General features: G+C 46.5%; 1 long non-coding RNA gene across 1 annotated transcript in view; it reads right to left on the reverse strand.

Moving 5' to 3' along the window:
• Positions 1-24,915, reverse strand: part of LOC135898071 (uncharacterized) — a 107,293-nt gene that overhangs the window by 36,835 nt on the left and 45,543 nt on the right. Inside the window, exon 2 of the long non-coding RNA XR_010563251.2 lies at positions 9,903-9,953. This is a non-coding gene — a long non-coding RNA (uncharacterized lncRNA). The remainder of the gene's footprint in view (positions 1-9,902; positions 9,954-24,915) is intronic.

Below are 24,915 nucleotides of genomic sequence, written 5' to 3' on the forward strand. Positions count from 1 at the left end.
CTCTAAAGCGCGATCATTACACATGAAAACATGGTGCTCCGTCACGCTTTCAGGGTGCAGTCTATGCCCACACTTTTACCAGCTGTGTCAGTCCCAGCTTTCTCTGCACAATTATGAATGGCCCTCGGGAACCCTTTGTTTTGAGTTTGCTGTTTGCCGTCTCAAAGAAATGAGACGTTAATTTAAAAAAAAACTAAGTTTTTGACCGTTACTGCACCTAAATGAGGGGGTTTACTTTGGGGCCATAATCGCCAAGGTTTCTCTCTTAAAATATGCTTGCCATTAGCCAGTCCCCTATTGTCATTAGATATCCCCTATCACGACTGGACGGTGCATACCGAAGTCCCGGTGCGTGCTAGATGTTTTGTGAATACGGACCCTGGTTCTGTATTTTTTCATCCCATGTGCGTACTATCCTCTCTGTTTAGAGCTCTCCTGAAATAAGGCGTCCACGCGGAGCGCCGATGTTGTTTGCCGTACGGCAATTTCCTCGGTTAGATAATGACCATTGAGATGCATTTAGTAAATGACGCATTCCTTTCCTGTACAAACTACATGTTCGAGAGTTACCATGCCCGGAGAGGGCGTACCCGTTGAATAAATGCCTTCCACGTGCCTTACTGCAGCACGTTGTCTTTTTCTGAAGGTTGCGTTACAGCCTGCAAGGAAGCTTCACGCCTGCTTACATTTCTGAGCAACACTGATTTGTTTAACGTGCGGTACATACCCCAGCGACACTGCAAGAAACGCTCAGTTGGAGAAATTGCTGGCCACAACTTCCAAGCTAAACCTACCTGTGTTGTAGCGGGTGGCAGAGTGACGGAGACGATCCAAGAGCACGTACCGCACTGTTTTATAAAACACGTAACATATAAACACGTAACATAAAAAGAACGAATCATGTTTGACACATGTGGCACAGCACTTCATATCAACCTGTATATAGTTGAAATATACCACGACCATCACCACACTGAATGTGCCCGCGTTGAAGAAAAACATAAACACAAGGAGAATATTTACGTAAGGAAAGCGATAGACAAAGGTGTAGTTCTACCTTCACGATGAATGTAGTCGCTGACTTAGGTCCACATACTGTAAGTGACGTGACCTTTTACCGCACCGAATCGCAATGCCATGCAGTAGCCCTCCCGCATCGCACTCAAGCACTTGCATGAGTCACTCGATGCGTCAGAGAGGCGTCACGATCACAACAAGAAATCATTCGACAAGAGCTTTTTTGTCTGTTATGTAAATTCACCTCAGAAAAAACATAGTCGCCAGGCGACTATGTTTAAAAGTAATATATATGCGCGAGAAGTACGCATCACTCTTCACGCCAATGATGGTTGGTATAAAGCTACAGACAGAACACAAGATATCCCCGACACGAGACCAATGACAAAGGGTGGGCGTCTATCTAGAAACTATGACGCCTCATTACATTATGGGGTTTCCTGCGCATCAGCTTTTGGTGGAGAACAGACAATTATGAAGTACTTGTACAGACGTACAATATATTTTGCAGCACAATAACAGCAAGTGCTGTATCAACTATATCGTGCAGAAATTTCTTTGTTTTCTTGTCTATCCTCAAGTGGAATTAACTTCACAAATATATTTCCTATATATATATAATTCAGAGCTTGATGAACAATGTGGGTCGCTCCCACAAAGAGGCTTTCACTGCTTCGGCCACTTTCGGGGGTTCACTTTTGCGGGACATAGCCGGCAGGATCTATATGCATCTCAAATGGGCGGTTACAACCGTCGTTCCCCTCTAGACGTATTATGATTACGTATTCAAGCTATTCGATGTTCGCAAGATCCGTCGACATGATTATCCGCGATAATGGTACCAGTTCATGGTAAAACAAAGTATGACCCTTCTCACGCAATTCATGTCCACGCCTTAGGTTCTGTGTCTCTTGCCCCTAACGTCCATTTATCCTCCCGTCATCTAAATTAGGCTGCACTCTTCTTGAACTTTTGCGTAGCTGGAACTCTTTAAGAAGACACAAAGGTAAAACTTGGTTTTCGAGCAAGAAGCAAGCGGTACGAACACTTTCGGGTAAAACAGATAATGTACAAACGATCCAAGTCATGATGACCTCGCATAAGTGGCCATTATCGGTGCTTCTAAAGCCCAACTACCGTCCGCCTCCTCGGAAGACAAATGATCGAACAACAACTTCTTAACTCTCCACACGATAAAAGAAAATAAAGCAGAGAGGCAGCGAGAGACAAGAAGTATAGGTGACAGGCAGCCTTTAACAGAAACGCCTAGAGTAAATCGTGAAGATCTCTTGTTCTTCTTAGCCCTTATTGTTCTTTTTTCTTTTTTTTTCTGAAGCCCCTTAGACATACTAAAGAAAGAAATAGAGGATATAGACGCAGGTCCAGCCGCTGCTGAAGCACCTGTCCACCATGAGCACCACAGGCTCGGCTCGACTTAAATTGGCTGGGCCGGCCGCAAAACAAGCTTGTCTACGTTGCCACTCGTGCCCGACACCCGTCCACCTCGCCTGCCCCCCCCCCCCCCCCCCCCCTCTTCACCCTCGGAAGAAACGAAGTTAGATTTATTTTCTTCTAAAATTGTCCCATAATGTGCCCCCTGCGCCCCTTAAAAGATATCGGGGCACACGGCAGCGCCTCTACGCGCAGGCTCAAAAGAAGACGGCCTTTTTTCTTCGATCGACCGCGCTTTCGAACCACTCCCGCGACCGTAGGAAATCAATCAGCTGGCTGCTGCACCGCCCGTAATTCGAGCGCCCTCCACCTCCTTTCCTCTACGCTAAGCGCTGCTATGCCACGAGACGGGAGCGATATTCCGTACGAGCTTCAGAGGGTGGTGTTTCTTTACTTACATAGCCACCGAGTCACCTTAAAACGTTGCCGAGTCCACCTGCATGCGGCATCCGGTTGGCAGCGCTCGTGGTTTTACAAAGCAATTTGGAAAGCAGGCGCCAGCAGACAACGCGAAATTCAGAGGTCCCAAAGTCTCCACTCCTTCTTATTTATTTTTTTTCTTTTCACAGAATCGTGTAAGATAAAATGCGTGCCTCTTTTGACGCGACCGAAGCATCTCCCTCACGTGACGCGTATAGGGTCCGTACTTAAGCAAGAAAACAGCGCTCGCAAGTGTTCGTTGAAATCATTTCTACCTATTCGTTTAGAACGGCAGCGGCCGTCATCAGACATGTCAAGAGCAATACTTCACGGGATATTGTTTCCGGACTAATCACTCAGAGAAATGCAAATGTTGGTACAAAGGCCGTGACTGCTACACTTGGTAACCCATACATTCTGCTGCTAAATTTAAAACCTTTTAATAGTAGGACGGACCCATGTCGATGCAAATGTTCAGTTCGTAAACTTCTTGGTTTCCTGCTTCCTGCACGTCTGCCCACCGCGGTGGCCTAGCGGTTTTGATGTTGCGCGCGCCGCTACGCACGAGGTCGCGGAATCATATCCCGGCCGCGGTGACCACATTGCAATGTAGGCGAATTGCAAAAAACACCCGTGTCCCATGCATTGAGTGCGCGTTAAAAATCCCCTGGTGGTAAAAATTTATCCAGAGTCCCCCACTATGGCATGCCGCATAATCAAATCGGGGTTCTGGCGCGCTAAAAAAAAAAAAAAAAAAAAACACGCTATTTGTATTCCGTGTGATCGTGATCTTAAAGTGTTATAGTTATGACTTATGACACACCACTATTTCATAAGGCTGAAGGAACAGTTCTGGTCAACTTTGCTCAACACGTAGTTCTAGGCGATTGGTTCAGCAAGTTCAAGGACAACGTTCTCTATTTGTGAGAAATAGTTATGTGCTCACTCAGTGCCTGTGACATGATGGTTCTAAAATGCGATGTGCGGCATTCGCGCCGTTTCGTGAGGCTGCGACATTGGTGAGCTGAGTGCCGCTGTCATTACGAAGGACGACGTATGATGACGTATGATGACGCATTACGATGGTTGTCCCGCTTCGTGTACACCCGCGTTATCCGGGGAACGTGTTGATAAAGATTGTGCAATGTTGCGAGCACTTAGTACATGTTACGAGTTTTAGCACAGTCGATCCTTGTTTATGCAACGAGCTTGACAACCTAGTTAACTACCCTTAACGTTAGCGGATGCAGGTTACTACGAACCTAGCAACGTTTGTGACAATGAGTTACTAATAACACTATTTTGGTAACTGCTGCGGATCTCTCTTTAAAGTGGAGGTCTCTTCTTTCAATTAAGCATGAAAAAGAATGCGCGAGCTCCGAAATACGCAACTGCGGTATATCTAGCGAGCATAATTAGCGCAGCAGTACGCCAGCGCTTTCTACAATAGCAACTACGTAGGTCGGGAAAATTTGAGGTGGCATGCTCTTCGTGTCTTCTACCGCCGCACTGCCGTATCGCATCGACCAACATGCGTGGCGTGCGACCACAGCCGCTAATACGGGAAGCCACCAACGCGGTCACAGAGAAAAAAAAAAAACATCGCTGCGAAAGAAAATCGCATACACGAGGGCGCGAGGGCGCGAGGAAAGGGCGAGCAGCTATCAAGCAATGATTACAAGCGCTCCCATTTCCGCGCTCTCTCCTCCATTGAGTCTCCTCTTCCAGCCTAGCTCCATCGTCGTGGGCGAAGCGTACACACATGTGTTGTAGCGCAGCGGCGGCAAGAGTGAGAGTTCCGTGTGTCGCCCCGGATATAGAACTCCTAGCTGCAACGAGCGCTCAACAGCGCTCTCACAATGCGAAAACCTCTTTAGAACCAGGTGCTCTCCTCCCAGCGGGACGAGCACCTCGATGAGTCTGCGGCACCAATCTCTCCCTCCCCCACTCACTCCCACCGCCCCCCCCCCCTCCGCCAACCCTCACGAGTTGCCATTCTGCTGCTTGCTCCCGGGGCCTCACGCCAGGAGGCCGCTGCTCACGGAACAAAGCGGTCGCAACGGGAAAGAAGAGAGGGAGGCGGGGAGAGGGCGTGGATCGGGCGCAGCGTCCGCAGTTGTGGGACGGGATGGTGTCCTCCGAGTCCTGACTTACAAAAGGCAATCGGCAAAGTGCACCGGGCAAGCACGCAATTAGCGGAGGCGAGGGGGGCGGGTGGGGGGGGGGGGGGGAGGAGGTGAGCGCGCGCCTCAAATGACCCTCTAACGTGTCCTACGTGTCAGCTGCTGCTGCTGTTGCTCCTGTTCCCGAAAAAAAGAAAGGGGAGGGGGAAGAAACTTCCCGTTCCTCGCTACTCCCGAGCGTCCCAGCGCACACAATCCACTTGAACCCCGGGCGCGGCGCGGTCCAAATGTTCTCCCCGGAGGATTCCTTCTTTACTCATCCCTGTCACAAGAGGGCCGCGCGAGTCAGAACGAATGGATGTGACTCCAGAGAACGCGCGACTGACGACGACGACGATGAGGAAGCCGCTCTGTCCGGCACCGTCAACGTGGGCGAGGGTACAAAGAGCTACACGTGCGCGCGTGCGTGCGTGCGTGCGTGCGTGCGTGCGTGCGTGCGTGCGTGCGTCCTTGCTTTGAAAGTTCTTCGCGCGGCCAACGCACACGCGGGTAATTGCCTTCTTCTTACCACAACGTTCAGCTTCCTGCACGTCGTTGCTTGCAAGACGAAATTCTCCTATTCAGTCAGAGTGGCCGAGTATTGCTACGCGTACCAACCCATCGTCATTAGATAGGAGATTACGCGTTTCCTATGTAGAATACACGTCTGTCAAAGCGCACATGAATGGGCATTTGACTCCGCTTTCATCGATGAAGCTTTGTCACAGTGCAGCTCACTTGGATGATTCAGTTGGTAATATCACAAGCGCTAATTTAGTGCGAGGCTCCACTTTAGCCCGGGCCATGGTGTGCCAAAAAGACAGCAAGCGCAGAATATGTATATTGTTCACGATACAAGGCAGAAAATAATACTAATGCAATACTCGAAATGCAGCTCGTTCACTACCCACTTCACTCACGTATCTTCGTCATTTACGTGTGTATAGACATTTTCATCGTTGTTTGTTTTTTACGTCGCAGTTTTTTTTTACACCTTCTGTATTCCGCTATGCGAGGCTATATCTTGAGATTCTCTCACTTCCTGACGTAGTAAATAAGTATATACGTAAAGGGCAAATACGTACACCAGGACACTTCGTGAATAACCCGCCGTGGTTGCTCAGTGGCTATGGTGTTGGGCTGCTGAGCACGAGGTCGCGGGATCGAATCCCGGCCACGGCGGCCGCGTTTCGATGGGGGCGAAATGCGAAAACACCCGTGTGCTTAGATTTAGGTGCACGTTAAAGAACCCCAGGTGGTCTAAATTTCCGGAGTCCTCCACTACGGCGTGCCTCATAATCAGAAAGTGGTTTTGGCACGTAAAACCCCAAATATTATTATTATTATTACACTTCGTGAACCACAAACTTAGCCATGCTTGCTTGCGAGCAGCAAATGAAATGACGGCGCTATAGGAGACGCGCTTCTTAGGCACTTATGGCGTGAAAGAAATATCAATAGTCATGTGCCTATCAGTGCATTCCGACCATGCAACAATTTGTGAAGACGTTTATTTCCTGTGACACGCGACACTCTGAACAAGAGTATGTTCTGGTAACATGGCCGTTTTGTGTGGCTGCCATCTATAGCGTGAACGAGACCTCTCCACCGGAACTCACGCTCCTGCCGCCAGCACGTGCCGCACACGTGCGTTCGCCAATCAGCCCACACGATGACCACGTTATGGCCTTTTGTGACAAGGCGTGTGTTGTTTGCTTGTTTGTATGTCCGTGTGTGTGTGTTCTTCTGTGTGCTGTCTGTACGCTTGGGTACGCAGGTGCCTGCGTGCGTTTCTACACGTCTTATTAGTCAGTGCGTCACAAAAATGACTGAAGATGAAGACTCATCGAAAAGATAGTGGATGACATTGATTGGCCAAGGGATGGCCTTAATCGATATATCTAAAGCAGATTGATACAAGAGCGAAAAGCAATGAAAATAGGGTTCTCTTACCCATGGTGATCTGAGATGCGGTGAGGTGCTGGCTCATCTGTGTTTTATCTTATATGTAAATGGTGCTGCATTGGATAAAAATGTGAGAAACTGGAGCAATCATTCATCAAGCTTCTGTCATTTTTCACGCCGCCAACTTCTAGCGAAGTCAAAATTTTCTGCCCAAAAAGATTTGGCAGATACCACTCACTGTGGGAATCGATGTTATGTGAAGCATTTCGCAGGTACCTGGCTATCCAGCATTATTTGAAGGAGGAGGTGAAAAAGAAGGGAGGAAAGGTAGGGAGGTCAAGCAGACGCGCGCCCCTTTTCTCGACCATGCGCGGGGGAAAGTGGGTTGAGGGACGTTGGGGTTCCGCAAACCGTTATCAGATGAACCAACGCGTTTGTGTAAATTGAGTATTTGTGTGTGTAGGTTGCAAAAGCACGTGTGTGTGTGAAGACAACCGCACAACGATGACTACTTCAAAGAAAATTATATGGCAGCGAAGGCATGATTTCAAGTCCGGCCGTTCGAGGCGAGCTTACGACATGACGACTGTTGGATTCCACGTGAGTAGTGGACGAGCGTAAGTGAGAGAAACAGGGCTCCTGGCATCATCAGAAGCTACGTGTTAGACGATCGTACGTACCTAAGGCTATGTCATGTGGTGTATGTTAAAACCACGATGGCATTTGTAATCCTGCGAAGAAATGTGAAAACATGATTAACTTGGGCAATAATGGAGTTGGTACAACGTCGCGCAGTTTGTGGGTGGTGTAAACTGCTACGAGAAAAGTACAGGGAAAGTTGGGCCGGTCCCGAATAGAATACAGTCTAACAAAACACATCAATGCGCGAGCTGTCACAAGGAAATATGACGAGACAGTAGCACGTGGAGCACACGTGGGGTGTTTCAAACAACTAGCTACCTTTTGAACGAAGCAAGTATGCGTGCGTTCGTCGCCTGAAAATTTCATAGAAAGTATTGTGCAGTACAGACACGTGCATAGAGCGCTGCTTAAATCACCTGATTGAATTACAGTGCTTGATGGCTCGGTCGTATCGAAGAAATCTTAATCCATTTGTGTCGGCAAGGATAGGCCGACTCGCTTTAACAATTGCACATTGTTTTGTCTTGCAAAACCGGCACTAAAAAAATCAAACTGGCACAAATCGTTAGAGCACTGGGCAACTTTGCTCGACTTTGTTCTATTTCACGTTTCGTATTTTGCTCATAGTAATGAAGCAAAGAATGAATTGAATTGAATTCTGGTATTTACGCGCCAAAACCACAATTTGATTAAGAGGCACGCCGTAATGGGGGACTCTGGAACAGTGTACGGGCACGGACGTTTTTTGCATTTCACCCCCACCGAAATGCGGCCGCCACCACCGGGGTTTGATCCCGCGACCTCGTGCTTAGCAGCGCAACATCATAGCCGCTAAGCCACTACAGCGTGTGAAGAAAAAGAGTATTTCGCATTAAGATTTTACCTATGAAAGAAAGATTGGGCATGCGAATCGCAAGCTTGGTCTCCTGAGCCGCACACTTAAGAATTCATGTTCCAATGTTAAAAATAACACATTAATAAGGTCTCGGCTAGAATATGCATGCGTCGCGTGGGACCCCCCAGAAAAAGAAAGACGAGCTTGAAACGTCCTCTTGCAATTATAGTCAACATTTATAATCGGCGCTTGTCCTCTAACAGCAACCTCATCAATTAATAATATTATCTATGTCGAAACACGCAGAAAACTTTCCAGACTAAAATGTCCCAGCAAGCTATGGCATCCTGACCTACGGCTCGATCCATCGTCTTATCTGCAGCCGTTGTCAATCGGATGTGTCTGGAATCCTCATTCGCACAGCTTTACACCTGTATTCACACGCAGAGATAAATACAACTACACCTTTCCGCCCAGAGCAATAACAAATTGGAGTAATTTACCACATAACATGTTTTTATCGCGAAATGCACCGGCGTAACTGCATTTATTTTTTTCAGGTGCCGCAATTTTTCCTGAAGAGGCTAACGGTAATTCTCGGACATTTCTCTGCCTACCGGCGTAAGTATTACCTTTATTATTTTTCTTTGAGTGTTATTATTTGTTATAGTCAGTGCTGTCATTTGTATTTAGGGCATGTCACGAAACAGAAGCAATGAAGTCGCTAAATTTTTGCTAAATGTTGCTACAAAATTGGTAAAGCTATCGATAAGATTGTAAAGTGATTTTGATTTAATGTAGGCATTCTCGAAACATTATATTATAGGCTAACATGGCACATTGCATCTACAAAAATGTTTAAAGTTCGTCAAGTGTCCATGCAGCTCAGGATGAACAGTAATTGATTACCACGGGGTAGAGGACTTCATTTATTGCATTATTGCGTTTATAAAACTAGAAAACTATGCGTGATTACAACTGAATCCTGCGCTTATCCTCCAATTATTAAATTATAAATATGGATGCTTCGAAAGGCTACGGGTCACCTGATTCTCCCATCAGAAAGGCGCACTTAATTGGTCCATGTTATGCCTGCAGAATTTGTAGCTTAAAGCGCTCGTGAAATTATCAATAAATTACGCGATACGATATTGTTCATGTTGTTAACACGGCGAGGAAAATTGCGTGATCTTTACGCAGGCCAAATAAAACGTTGCCGCCCTTTGATCTACCTGAATGGTTCTTTCTGCGCAGTGTTGATTTGTCGCATCGGTGTGAGAGACGGAGGCGGTCCATTGATTCACTTGAATGAGCCCAGCCGCTCCAATATGTAGGCCTTTCTACAGTTCATATGTCGAATTATTCACCTACTGGGTTCTAAACCTCTCCACAAAATTTAAATTCATTGCAGTAAGTCTTGAGAACTTAAGTTACTTCTACGTTTGTCAGCGCTCACCAACGAAACTTACTTGGTGAAACTGCAACAGCACCCGGGTTGAGATCCATCATAGTAGGATTTTCTGAAGAATAAAAAAAAATAATTGTGTGAGCACAATTAGAAGGCTGTCGGCCTCTACGTAACTAATGCAGCGTATGGCCTCCGTGTGTGCCGACCCAATTGGCTTTATCTTATCCACAGAGCCCATGTGCCGTACAGAAAATCTTGACCACCCTTTTCTAGCTTTTCACTAAAGAGTGTTCTGGAAAGTAACCCTTGAAACAACTTTCTTAACTTCTATGTCGCTAAAATTTCGCCAATAGTGCTGCCACGTCGCTAAAATAAGTCGCTGGCCACTAAAGAGAAGCATTTGTCACTAAGCAGCTCACAAAGTCGCTAAATGCTAAATATGGCAACACTGGTTCTAGTATTACGTAGGTATTATGCACACAGGGCTTCTGTTCCGGAAAGAGGAGACTTCTGGACAGCGTGTGAAGAAGAGGAATTGCTCACGAGCCTTCAAAACCATTACATTTTCTGGGAGGACCGCGGATGGTGGGCCAGCAGGTCTCGCGTACTCCGCGCACATTTCTGCGAGAGAGTGAAGTGGATGATCTGTGGGGACAAATATCCGTAACACGGTATAAGACGCTCGAAAGGAGCCAACTGCCGACCGAGTCTGCCAGGCCAGCACCACCTGTAGCAACTCCACCACCGTCACCTACACCTATGCATTGCCTGTCAGTCTTTGCCAGAATAATGAGAAAGGTGTAGCGTGTACTCAGGGCTCGCATATTGCATACAATAGCATCTTTTTTGTTATTATTAATATTATTATTACTAATAACGTGAAATGAAAGGAGAAGTTGGATCCATTACTGGCGCCCTCTACTCCCTTTCTCAGGGCAAGCAGAGAAAACCGACACACTCAAAAAATTTGGAGGACGCTTAATCTTCGTCTTTAAGAGTGGAACGCAATAGCGTACATCACTACATATCTCTGACACACTTCATTAAGTAAAAGACAACAACTCATTCACTAGGTCCCCATAGTATCCAGACCTAGTGTCCGCGGCCATTAAGACAAACCTTAAATGGCAGCTAGAAAATGGGTGTGTATTTGAGTTTCCGCAGAACAGAATAGTGGTTTCTCGTATATTCAAATTACGATCCGACGCTATGGTGTCTGTAGGTTGTGTGGAAGTCGCACTTTACGGATCTTCTGACGTATTTTACTTTGAGGAATTCAATTAGTTCAGCAACGCCAATTAACCACGCGGACGGCCTGCGTGGTTCGGGATGACGCTTCACTAACGGACAACGCCGCCGACGCCGACTTGGACACAGGATTTTCTGCGAAACGCGCGCTTAACCGCTATCGCGTTAAATGTGATATGCACTGGTGACAATCAAATAGCACGAACATTTCCGAAGTTCTACTCACAGGAAAAATAGAAGGACGCTAAGAGACATAAACAGTTCCATAAACCGGTGAAAGTGTACGAAAGACATTGAAAGCACTCATATAAGTTCAGTTCATATCTACATAACAAGATACGTAACAAAGTATAACAACGATAAGCGTGAGCTACGCACGTACAACATACTATACAACCGGTGATATTCAAATAAAGTGTAATAGTGGGGTCAACCACGATATCTTAATATATTAGTTTCTAATACCTAATTTAATAGTTTTCTTTATAAAAAGATTTAAAAGCCACAAGTGTTATTTTCTGTATCTGCGTAGCTGTATTGTTTGCCAGTTTGAGAGTAATATGTCCATGATCTAACTACATTAAATCGGTCTTCGCCTCATGGTATAGTGTCACGATCAATGAAGAAGGAGACGTTGTACGTCTTTTTTATATTATTACATTGTTCCCACTCGTTACCCCTCCTCTTTGGGTTACGCAACGGGAAACCAGTATTTTGTAAAGAAATGATGATAATAAAGCCAAAGAAAGTAGCGCGACTGACAGCAGGAGCTCATTCTAAATATTGCTCCGGGCTTTGATGAAATTATTCCAGAAATTTATTTAAATGTGATCGGCAATTCTCGCATTGTCTTGTTTTGCCGTGATGATATTATTACAATTACTCAGGACGATCACTTCGCCTATCTTCTTGCGGTATCCCCTTCCATCCTTCATGTGCACTAATCTATTCACATCTGTAGATAAAGACTGAGTGCTAAAGTGGAAATCAGAGCTACATCAAGGGACGTGTTCTGCGACGATCACTTTCGGTGGTCGTTTCACCTCGGCGTTAGTATCGCAGTCAGGCGCGCGCTGATTGGCTGGCTGAGCACCATGTCACGCGAAGGCGATAGTATCGCCGAAGCGATCGTCGCAGAATACGTCCCCAGTCGTCGCTTTCTGTATTGATAAAATATAGCCGGAATAATACCTCATTTGTTGCGATAAGCGAGCCAAAGTGCCATGAGAACACTGAAATTGTGTAGTGGTTTCACAACTTCACTTCTTCGCAGGGCTTATTAAATACGTTGCACATTAGTTTACACGTTATACTGCGCGGCGATATATTCCGCAGCAGGTGGTCATAAATCTACGTTTTATATTGTTTGCGCAGTACTAATCACTTTGGTGTAACGGTGAAATTTCTAGACTACATGGAACTTTTTGTCCTCATCCCTTCTTCTAAGTTTAATAAAGAGTGTAAGCAATATAAAAAAAAGAACGTGAAAAAGTGCGCGCTTACTTATTTTACAGTTCAACATTTTTCTAAATTCCTGTCCACGTGGAGGCCAATACACGCAGTTTGAACATTCTTTCTGCCTTGTTCAAAGTGTATCTGTTGAACACGAATGTGCAATAGTGACTTGTCTAGTGTTCGATACGCATAGATTAAGCTATCTATTTGCATCAAAGACTAGCAGTGCGTTCGTGTAGATAAATTATTTTTGTGTTCTGTTCCAGCAAAAACTTAAACACCACTCCTTCGTGTAGATGAATCCCTTTTACATTCTGTTCCTAAAGCTAAACTACTAAAACACCGCTCCATCCAACTGGGCTGTTCGTATGACGGTGCATCCAACAAGCGAAATGCCCAGGCTGGCGCCCTATGCGTGCTCGACAGCCACGGTTAGTCCGCAGCTATGGGCGCACGGCGACTGCTCGCGGTGCAAGCGTGCCACATGGATTCCGTTCCTCCTCTCTTCCTCCTCTGGATCCACTTGAACGTGACGTCACGTGCACCTGATCTGCGCACGCGCAGAAAGGAAAGGCGCAAGCAAGCGCTCACGCCCAGCCCGCTCGCTCCTCACGCCTTCTCTCGCAGCGCCGCCAAGCGACGCGACGTGCCTACGCTTCCTTTCTCTCTCTCCCGAAGGAGACCAAGGGAGGACGCTGCGCCCGCTCTCCCATAGATCCCGAAAAAAAAAATAAAGTACGAGTGGCGGGAAGAAGGGAAGGCGGTCAGAGCCGGGTGCGGGAGAGGAGGAAGCTCCGACAGCTGCCGCGTCGGAAACCATGCGCTCTCTGCCACTGCTACTTTCGGGAAAGGAAAAAAAAGGATGAAAGAGGAAAGGCCGGGACTGGCGTTGCGCGCGCGCGGAGGAAAGGCCGCCGCGAAGACGTCGGGTCGTCCCGCGCCGCTCGCGAAAAAAGGCGGTGCCTCCGAGTTGCCAACTCCACAAGAACCCGGGGCGCCTCCGTTGCCGGCCGCTGTTGTGTGGCTCCACCGTCGCGCGGCGCAGCACGACGACGACGACGACGACGAGGCTCGGAACCGCCGCTGACACGGTGCTCGGCTTCCCCTCCTCCCCATTTCGAGGCACAGCTGAAGCGCCACCCTGTGAATCGTGCGCGCGTGCGGCATCGGCCAGGTTTCTCGAATGCGTGCTGTACAGAAACCACGACACTCGTCGGTGAAGCAAGACCAGTGAGCCGAATGGAGCACGGAAAGCGGGGATAACCGCTGAAAACTGTTCCGAAGCTACGTTCAAGGAGCACGACGAGACAGGCAAAAAAGGTCGCGTGTCCGCTGTAGCCGAAGCTCCCGAGACACTCCGAAACTTCGCCTTCGTCGAAGTGCGTGCGCCCGACGCGCACGGGGCTGTCGCTAGCTCTCCACTGCGGGAAGCAACGAGTCGGCGCTCGCCCTCCGCCCGGCACGGGCGGCCAGACCAGCCGTGTACCCAACCGTGCCCCCGGGGCTCGACTTTGGCTGCGGAAGCGGCGAAGAATGCCGCGCAAGCGGCGCGAGTTATGAGGTGGGCGGCGGCGGGGGCCGACTGAAGTGATCGGCGCCGGAGAGGCGGCGAGGTTTTAGCGGTGCGCGGTGTGCGAGCACGGCCGCCACGACGAAGCACGAGGGCGGCTCGTCGCTCAACTGGGACTGCATGGCAGCCATCATGAACGGCGGCAAGCAGCCGGCCTCGATGCCGCTGCCGCCGCACCTGGGCTCGGCGGCGGCCGGCTCCTGCTTCTCGGGACGATACTCGCCCACGTACCGAGCCGCGCCCCCGGATCCCATGCGGGCCAGGCACTGCGCCATGGCCGCCAACGCCGCCGCGGCGCCAGTAAGTATTGCCTGCCAACCGCGCGCTATTTGCCGTTCTTCGTGCCGACCCGAATGTTCTACATTTTTCTATTGCGGTCACTGTGATCTCAATGATTACTGAATGCTCCCACGTCCCGTAGGGCGCTTTGATAAAGGACTATGCTTCACAGTTCGGCGCTGGTTGTCTTGATTCAAAGCATCGAGAAAAAAAAAAAACTGCGTAAATGTAGAGACGGGGAAGGAAGTACAAGTGGGGAAAACTGCTGCCAGAGCAATTAGCACCAGCAAGGTGGACATAACTTACACTACACATTATGATAGTTTCTTGCATTTTGCTTGAAAAAATGCGCTATTTCTGAAAAAAATTTTGTACTGAGACGGGGCTGGGGTGATTGGGGGGGAGGGGTGCTTTATGACGAGAGAAAACCTTAGCACCAGCGCTTCATTGCCTAATGGTGGTGGGTAGAGCCTAAACCTGGTTGTAGGATACTTTTTTTTTCTAAGTGTGATCCTTCTAAATGCAGTAATGCCAGCGGGAAAATGTAGAGATAAATTCAACGTTCGGCTATAGATGCAAGAAAAGATACAGGCAAATATTTTATTATGAACAGTACTTATTAACCTGGATAACAATGGCCTAAATTTCGCCTCTCCCAGATGATAACTTATTCAGGCACACATAAATGATATGCATTTCCGCATGAAAATGATCTCACAAAATATTAAGTCTTGGCTGTCTGGACGGTGCTGCAGGTCGTGTACTTCCAGTGTGAAATGTCCCGCTGACAGCCACCCCTGCCATATAGGTTTGCGCTGACAAATTCATTTTAATAAAACGTAACAAAAAGCCGCACTGTGGTTCCATTTTATAAATGTGAGATAATGACTTCCCATTATGTAATTGTTACTACTGTTAATTGAGCTCGCCTACCTGATTGACTGAGTTCAGGCTGTCACGTCTGACACCGTTCCGCTTACATAATGAAGGCAGCATTGCTAGAGGTTGTATTAGTCCCGATCGCTAATGCATTCCATGAGCAGGAAATGCCGTATTTCTCCTTGTATTGTTTAAATAATGACAATATTCTTACAATTTTATTAGGCACGTTTTTTGTACACTGTCTACTGATGTCGTTGCTATCTTCTCCACATGGCCCTCTCTGACATACTATCTTATGCCTATTTTTGCTGGCTACCTGATTTTTTTTTTCATTAGATGCTATCTTCCTTGACATCCTCTAGTAGGACGTGAGGAACCAGCGCATTTCACGCCACAATATGCCGCCAACTCGTGCTTCAGTATCCTGTAAAGCATGCTTTGGCGCCTTGCGATTTGTTATGAGGCAAAGCGCACACTAGGAACTGCAGGGTCAATTGGAACGCAATAGGGTCGGTTGGCTGAGCTCAGGCTGTCACCTCTGAAGCCGTTCCGCATACATACTGAAGACAGCATTGCTAGAGGTTGTATTAGCCCCGATCGCTAATGCATTCCACGAGCAGGAAAGGCCGTATTTATCTGTGTATTCTTCAAATAATGGCAATATTCTTACAATAATATTAGGCACGTTTTTTCTACAATGTCTACTGTCGTCGTTGCCATCTTCTCCCCATGGCCCTCTCTGACATCCTATCTTAGGCCTATGTTCCCTGGCTAACTGATTTCTTTTCATTGGATGTTATTTTTTTTTTACATCCTCTAGTAGGACGTAGGACGTCAGTAACCAGCGTATTTCACGCCACTGAATGCCGCCAACTCATACTTCAGTACCCTGTAAAGCTTGCTTTGGCGCCTAGAGATATCTTCTGAGGCGAAGCTTACATTAGAAACTGCAGGGTCAACTGGAACGCAATGGGGTCGTTTGGAGCGAGACCTGACATTCCTGGAAGACGAAAGAAGTAAACAGAATTGAGTCGGTAATAGACGATAAACTGAATAAAATAAACATTTTGCGCAGGAACCATCAACAATGATGGTCAATGTAATCGAATAGCCTAACGCTTCGAGAAAGCTGCACCCCTTATAAAAGGAATGGTGCGTTTGACGGCATTAATTTGTTGCAGTGAAAATATTTAGGCTGCGTTTGTTGTTTCATTGCATATCTGTACCCGTGGTACAGCTGGGCAGCGAGGGCGTCTCACAAAGCTATGACAGTTGGCGATCGGCAACGAACGCGCCCCCGCAACTCCGGTGCGCGATCGCACGTGACGTGTCGGCGCAAGAATCCGACCTCCGGCCACCACGGTCCACGAAAACGGGCGAGAGAGCACAATAAAGCTATTCACTTTGAACGTTAAAGAGCCGGAGATATATTCAAGGAGGCGCGGCATGCGTGTTGCGGCCAATGTGATTGTGCTCGTGTAGAGTTAAAAATTAAAAGAAAGCTTAATAATGTATTGTGGCGATTATGTGTCAACTGCGCAGATACGGGCTTAATGACCTTCCTTCTTCGCGGTATGAGTAGGCGGGGAAAGTATGTACTATATCCAATGACAAAATAAATTCAACACGTAAGCTTCTGCGCAATAAGTAGCATTCGGGGCTCCTTTTTTCATTTTTTTTTATGTGACTTCCACCAGAAAGTGGAAGATAACGGCTGATGAGGTATCTTAGTAAAAGATATGCCACTCATTATGATCACTGATATATTTCGATGTCAAGCCTAAATAGACAAATTCAAAAAAAAGTTACTAGATTTAGTCATGCACTTCTTTTTAGTACCTACGGATGTCAATGAGTATAAGAGACGAGTAAAAGGGACAATTCAAGTTTCTTCAAGGTAAATAACTATAAAAAATATTTTGCGCAAGATACTAAATCTAGCTCTTTTATCTTATTAGTGCGTCAAGGCTTATCCGGTAAGCCATACCAATACAGCTTCACACAGTGGGTTTTTCCTTCGCCATCCTCATTTACAGCTTAACCTGCAACCAATGTGACCTGCAATCGAATCATTCGTTGAAACACCAGTTCGTTATAATTCATTTTACGACCATCTAAAGTAGGTTGCTTCATTCCTCTCTTCTTCATGCGATCACAAAAGAGAGAGTGTAGATGTTTCTTAAACCACCGAAGTTATTGAATGTGTAGTATTCCACGCACCTCCCAACAGTTCACAAACGTAATTCACCCTTAAAGTTCCTTTGGAAGGGAGTACCGGGACAATCACTGATGTGGCAAATAGCGACAACTAAACGAATACAGAACGCAGCTAGTCGGCGGAGATATCTGCTGTCTGACTGACGCACCGAACAGAAGTGCTAATGTGAGCTTCGTTGCGTAAAACGAAGTTAAACGCAGCGAAAGATAAAAAGGCAGGGTTGTGAAGATGAGGGAAAGCGGCCATGGAGAGGTGCACTTAAAGTAGCTGTGCGTAAATAACCCTTGTTTATCTCCCCTCCCGACGTTCTCTCTCTCTGCAACTCATTTGCATTCGTCGCGACAGCAGAGAGAGGCGACGCACGTTCCGAGTGCTGCCTTGCCGAGCGTCACGCTTTTCACGCCTCGACGACGCGGTGAATAAATCATTCATAACAGGATGCACTATTAAGTAACAATCCCCCCGCGTCGTAGTGCGAAGACAGAAACGAGCGTCAGCAGATAGACAGAAATCAAATTAATTATGAAACAAGACCGATTGGGTTCTATTTATTTATTTTTTTCCTTCTGCGGGAGGAAAACTGTCAAACACGCAGGCAGTCTATTCTGCCGGAATTTTCCCTCTTACGGTGGCTGAGGAAACGCGCATTTGTTGCCGGTTTCTCGTTGTGTATAAAAAAAGATATTTGAGATTCGGTTACACGTAGATTGTTGCATAAGGAAACGAATTCACACATAGTTTTTTTAGTAAGAAAGGTCTCGCTGTTTCGACTTTAGTAAGAAATGTCTTGATTTGACAGATTCAGCCGTCCGCCTTCGCTGATACGTTTCCCAGTACGAACTACCGGCTCCTATTTTTTCGATGTGCCCTAGCGTACAAACTGCCTTGTGTAAGGCGGGCCCAGATCAATAAGCTAAATATCCTCAAATGCGGGAGGCCGGAGAACTGTGTGCGTGCGCGGAACTCACTCACATCGATGATTATCGTAAAATCTCGTGCATATTTCTTGAAACTGATAGTGAGGAAGAAGGAAACGAGTGGCATTTCAACTGTCTTTGTTATTAAAAGAAACAACGCAGTTTCAGGAATTGAGACAAGCATGGCAATTCCATATAATTTCTCCAATGAGATTAAGCAAGCGAGCTTCAAGCCCACAAAACAAAGCTTGGCGTCATCTTTGTGCTCGTTAATAAGGAATTATGGTTGCTGCGAGGAGGAGAATGCAGATAAATGAGAGACCCATTTGAACACTGCTGCGTTTTTGTTTTGTTCCGCGTCATGTAACATCACGCACTTGTTAGACACCCAGAAAGTATTTTACTAATTAGAGTTAGCATATATCATCATATCAGCAATGCTAACTGCCACGTAGCCTTGAATTTCATTCACATTAGCGCGGACAATAGACCTCGCTCACGATTATTATACGGTGTGTTTTACTACGACAGCAGTTAAAGTTCGAAACAGGGCTTTGCTGTGTCCGCCATTCTGTCCTTCCCGTTACACCGTCGTCGGCGTTATCGTGTGGTCCTCAGTCCGCGTCATCATTTTCGACTTCAAACTTATCATGGGGCGAAGAAAAAAATTCGGCTGATCTCAAACTTGCGTGAAAATCACATTTAAGCGAATCGTGATGTTTGCGCAAATATCAAAGCAATCGTTATGCAATTGTAGCGCTAATGATAGAAATGTGTGCACATACTCAGGGTAACATGCCGAGTTTCCCGTAATCAGCAGCCCAAGTTCTCTATTTGACCACATTCCCTGTGGCCCAATTTGTTCTCAACTCGGCAAGCTAGTACACCGCCATGTGGGAGTAAGAGGCAAAGAAAGCTTCTCTTTAGGACAAACTTTGCTCACCCCAACCATCGCCAGAACTGGATATCAAAATCACACCTTTGCGGCAAACCGGCAATGCATAGTTCAGAGCTGGGTGCTCTAACCACTAAGATATCATGCATTGTTCGCGCTTCCTAATTTGTGCGAAGTCTTGTACGCCACTCAGATTCTCCGACTGGTGTTGTCTCGTGTTTGTGAATTAATTTTTTGAGGCCAATGCAAGCCGTACTTAGGCGGACAAAGTCGACGTTGGGCGCACCGGGAAGAAATTATTTTCAAGATTATGGCAGTGTTCGCTATGAAAACCTTCCGTTGTCGCAATAAAGGAGTTCCTAAAGGAAGAAATTGCTTGTCTGCTGATTTCTGTTTCTCCTTATGGTACCTAAACTCGCTTTCTCTAACGTAGGTGCTCTAACTGAGGTGCTTGCCGCAAGCATATACAATGAACAATTTTCAAAGCTTTTATGTTCATCTCAGGGATGTTAATAGGCGTATTTCGTTGCATACATGAGCAAGATACTTCAAATCGCTCTGCTGAATCGAGGCAAACTTGTTAGAAAGTGCGCAAGATATTGCACCGTTAGCTGATTTCTGGAAGTTATCTCACAAAATATGTGGTCTTGGCAGGCGTAGGAGCTCATTGCATCTCTTGTACACTGTTAGTCAATTTTTCTGGTTTTAAAACGGTGAAGTTCGCTCACACAGGAGACTCAGATGGGTGACGTATCTTAATCTGATAAATTTTAGGGCCCTGTCCCACTGGATCAGCGTCTTCTTGGTTCTACTTTTGAGCGCGAAATAATTAACATTAATTAACACAGTTAATAATAATTAACACAGGTTTACGAAGTCAATCCTCGTCGGCCCATGTCAAGACGAGGTATCGCGCCAAAAATTGCACGTGCACAAAATGCCACATTCGAGGCACATGACACTGTGTCTTCTTGTGTCCTTGTGGCTTTATGCACTATACGTTGCCGTAGCAGGATGAATAAACAAGCACCTATCATTTTCATTGATGTTTCCATGGCACCATTTTCTCTGACAAATCATGTTGCGTGCTTTATTGACTGCGCGGTAGTACAAATGTTTGATTTCTGGTTATTCGCTATTCCTTAAGTTCATGTTAGGTGCTGGACGCTACGTTGCGGACAGCTACCTTTGTGGTTGCAACAAATGTGAGTCTGACAATGCAACGTTCAGCTCTACGAATTTCTGAATAATTAATTTGGGAAAGTGCGCGTTATAAATACTTGAGTTGAAATTTCATTGTCTCGCCAGAAGAAAGGTTTTCAAGAAAGGTCCCCTGTCAGAGTCAACGAATAAGTAAAAATCAATATTTCATCTGAGAATAAGCTATCCTAGTTCACGCAAGAAAAAAAAGGAAATGGAGATCCACCGCACGTGTAGGAGTCTACGTTAAGCAAAGCTTTAATGAAACGCCCCATTAAAGGCTTCACAGCTAACTGCGATGCGTACACTTGCTGTACTTTAATCGTATGCAACGTGTACTCTCATAGAATGTGTATGTTTATCAACCATAAGGGTCGCAATTTTATTGTCGCGGAATTCTTTTATAGTAATGCGCTGCATCATTCACAAGCTATGCCACAATGTAAACTACGACAGCAGTTGAAGTTCGAAACCCCTGCTGTGCATCAAGCGGATGCACAGTGTGAGACGTATACGCAGCGACGTCACAGAGACGAAGGCGATGTATCAGGCTTGTGGTGGTAAGAATTGTGATGACAAGTGTATGTATAGATAAGTACGACAGATATCAAGCCACATTTAGGGATCCTGCACTTCTTGTGTCGCAGTGGGACATGTCCTTGCTGGAGCATTGGTCAAGAACGGGCACACAGCCAGTGACACATGCCGATTGGCTAAATCAAAGAAAATAAATTAGATCAAAGAATCCGTTAAATATAATTCGCCATTCCATCAATAGATCCGTGTGCTTTAGAAGTGCCTGTGAGCCGACATTATATGTTCAAGTTCTATGCCAGAAGTTATTTTTTTTTTTGTTACGCAGAACAGAGCTGCGCATATTTTGCCAGCATACACATAAACCAGCTTGCCGGTACTTCCATTCGGCGCACATATAACCTTTGCATATATATCTACAAAAATATCCGCCGAGATAACGCCCGACCCAATAGCACCCAGCAGCCAGGAAGTCAAGCCAAATCCAAGAACTCGGCTCCAATCCACACTGGGAAGTTGGTTGACTAGCGAAGCTGATGTATATCACCTGATCCAATAGACCAATGTGGCGTAGCCTTGAACGATTGAGTCATGCACTACATGAAATGATTGACAGCAAGACAATTAAATGGGCACGACGCCGCTGTGCATAATGACGTCGCTGTTCCCTCCGTCGCTAATCGTATTCGCGCTGCCCGTCAGGCGTCCTAAGTGGCCGTGGCTTGGTTTGGGCAGGAATCGCTGTGTGCTGCCTAGCTTCAGCACGATGCAGTCGGTCATATTGACGTTTCTGTTTGTTCCCATCACTGCTCAACGTGTTCACGTTGCTCTTCAGGAGTCCTAGCTATGCGTGTCCTTCCTATAGAACTATCACAACACAAATTCAGCCACTTGCCAATCGGGTTATTCTTTTACATATGAAAGTGCAATGACGTCACGCCCTGCTTCGTTTGCTACAGCTCCCGGCAACTGCAGTTTATGCAGCCGTAATCTTTACCGGAAAACGCATGCCGCGAACGCTACGTGCTTCGCATTGTTTGAACGCGCCTTATTATCTATCATGTGTATTTGACCCTTGTTTTGTGCTTTTATTTATTGAAACGAATACGGGGGTGTGTCCTGCATGTCTAATTCCAATGAAGATAGACATTGAAGATATGAAGATAGACAAAATAACTATCTCTCCCCAAAAACATAATATTTTGACAGGAAATCCTGTTCCTACCACGGTAGCGGCCTGTTACGGATGATTATGCTTAAAGGCAATCTAGATTTTGCCAGTGGTTTTGTTCCTGTGTTTTTTTTTTCTGCTGCACGATGGCATATAGTATACGCAGGGTCAAGTGCAATAAACAATAAGTTGTTAGCAGCGCTGTGTCTGCGTCTTCTCCGTCGTATTGCGTGTACTTCTGCGCTGTACAAGTCATGAAGTATCGACTATCCCACCAGTCTGTTCCATTTGATCAGTTACTCCATTTCTTTAACTTGACTCTCTTTCAGTATTGCTTAGCTTGCGCCTCTCTAGAAAAGGACCATATAAGCTATTTCGGAAGTCCAACATTTATCTTGTCAAAGACTCGTCAACGTTTGAGTGCTAAGATGTGTTTGTTTATGAATAACGTGCAAGTGCCAACAAGTACAGATGAGATACAACCATCCTACACGTCGTACCAACCATCCAAAGTCTGCTTCCTGAAGCACTTAGAATTTCTTCGCTTTCTTTATTCTTTTATTTATAAATTTATTCCATTTCAGTAATTTCTTTTTTCATGAGCACGCTTTTCTGCTGCTCTTTCTATCATTTCTTCCCGAGATACAATAGCCCACTGACCTCCAGCAAGGCAGATAATAAAGGGGTGCTATGCATACGGCCGTTGGCACGCCGGCTTACACACGGCCGTGTCACCGGGGCTGTGTACATAGCACCCCTTCATTCTGAATTCTACACTCTCGCCGCTAACACACCTTCAGTTGTTGCCTCACCCACGCTGCTTACCCCCTCTCCCCTTTAGAAGAACCCTACCTATATATACTGTGCCAAGGAAAGCATACGTCGCCTTGAAAAAGACAAGTCCACTTGTCGAAACGTTGGCTCCCACTTTTACCTCGTTCTTGTCTTGCTCACCGTCATGAATTTCTATTTCCCGCCTTCCGCGTGTTTTCCCCTACAATCTCCGTGCCACTTAAAACTCCATCCTCGCGTTCAAGTGTTGCGGCCGCGACGCTAACAAATAACGCCGAGAACGTCAAACAGTTCGAGCAATAAATCCAGGCGCTCCCGAGCCCTCGCGGCGCGAGGAAACGCAACACGGCGAGCCACGTGCGTCCGTCACCCACGCGAGCGGCGGCGGCTGCCGTCAATGGGGTTCCGGCAAAGCGCGCTGATCCGTCCCCGCTTGGCGCTAAAGCGTCGCCGTCCTTTCCCCGCGGGGGAGCGAGCCAGGCGTGCGAGGACCTGTTGTTTCGAGCGGTCGCGCGCGCTGCTGCTGCTGCTCGAGTTGGCCCAAATCTGCCTTTCCAAACCTACTGAATTATTACGGGCGCCGGCTCATTAAGATTTAAAGCCGCGGCGAGGACCTCTCTCGGGCGCCGCCAACCCCTTTCCGTTCCCTCCGCGCGCGCACCGCCACTTCGGCGGCGAGCGCGCGCGGCCGAGCACATGTCCCGCTGCGGGAGGGACGCTGCGGGAGCCGGACGCGAGCGGTCGGTCGTTCGGTGCGCGGTGTTAAAGGACGCTGCAGGAAACTCGCTAACGTTCGCACATAGACGGAAACAATGACTACACGTTCTGCTCACTGTTACAATCATTTACGGCAGTCACCGCGCAGCGCGATGACGTCTTGTTTTCGCGCACATAAAGTTTAATGTTAGAGCTCCTCTACTCACCAACTACTGCACCACTGATTTTCTGCAATTTCTTTTTTTGTGTGTGTGTGTTTGTGTTTGCTCAGTGAATCGACGATAGTCGCCCTACCAGGGTTCAGGTTGTCTGCCAAGACACAATGTGCTTTTGAATACCTTTACTCGATATATTGAAGATAGCTTGAGGAAAAGGAGGCAGTGATCAGGAGCCAATATACACCTCAAAGCCAATACCTCGAAATGTTCCCAAAACTCACGGCGTTGCCGTTTAAACTAGAAAGTGAAGCAGAAACTTAAAGGAAAAGGAAACTTATTGGAAAGAGAAGGGCACGGTGCTTCACAGACGCATATTGCTACGTATCGTAGTCATCGGGGCTGTTGGGTATGGTTGAGATTGATCTGTCAATTTAGTTCGGCTCAAATCTCGGCAAAATTTAGATGCAGGTCACCGGTGAACGAAGCGCTGGCCTTCATCTCCGGCATCTGTCATGAGGGCGTGCGTTCATGCTGACAAGACACGCGGAATATTAATTACCAGTCTCGCATTTATGGTTGTTCGTCATGCGGGGAACAAACACTTCAGAACGCAAAGAGAGATAAAAATTAGATTCCAGAGGCAGAGAAGGTAAACAGAAGAGAAACAACCAGTTTGCTACAGTGCACGAGGAAGGGATTAGGGAAGACAAGAAGATTACGCAGTACACACAGTGCCAATTTTTACATCAGCGTTGACAGAACATTTGGTTTAAGTAAGCCCATAATACATACATACATACATACATACATACATACATACATACATACATACATACATACATACATACATACATACATACATACATACATACATACATACATACATACATACATACATACATACATACATACATACATACATACATACATACATACATACATACATACATACATACATACATACATACATACATACATACATACATACATACATACATACATACATACATACATACATACATACATACATACATACAT

Source organism: Dermacentor albipictus, chromosome 3 (assembly GCF_038994185.2).
Source record: "Dermacentor albipictus isolate Rhodes 1998 colony chromosome 3, USDA_Dalb.pri_finalv2, whole genome shotgun sequence".
Classification (NCBI taxonomy): Eukaryota; Metazoa; Arthropoda; class Arachnida; order Ixodida; family Ixodidae; genus Dermacentor; species Dermacentor albipictus.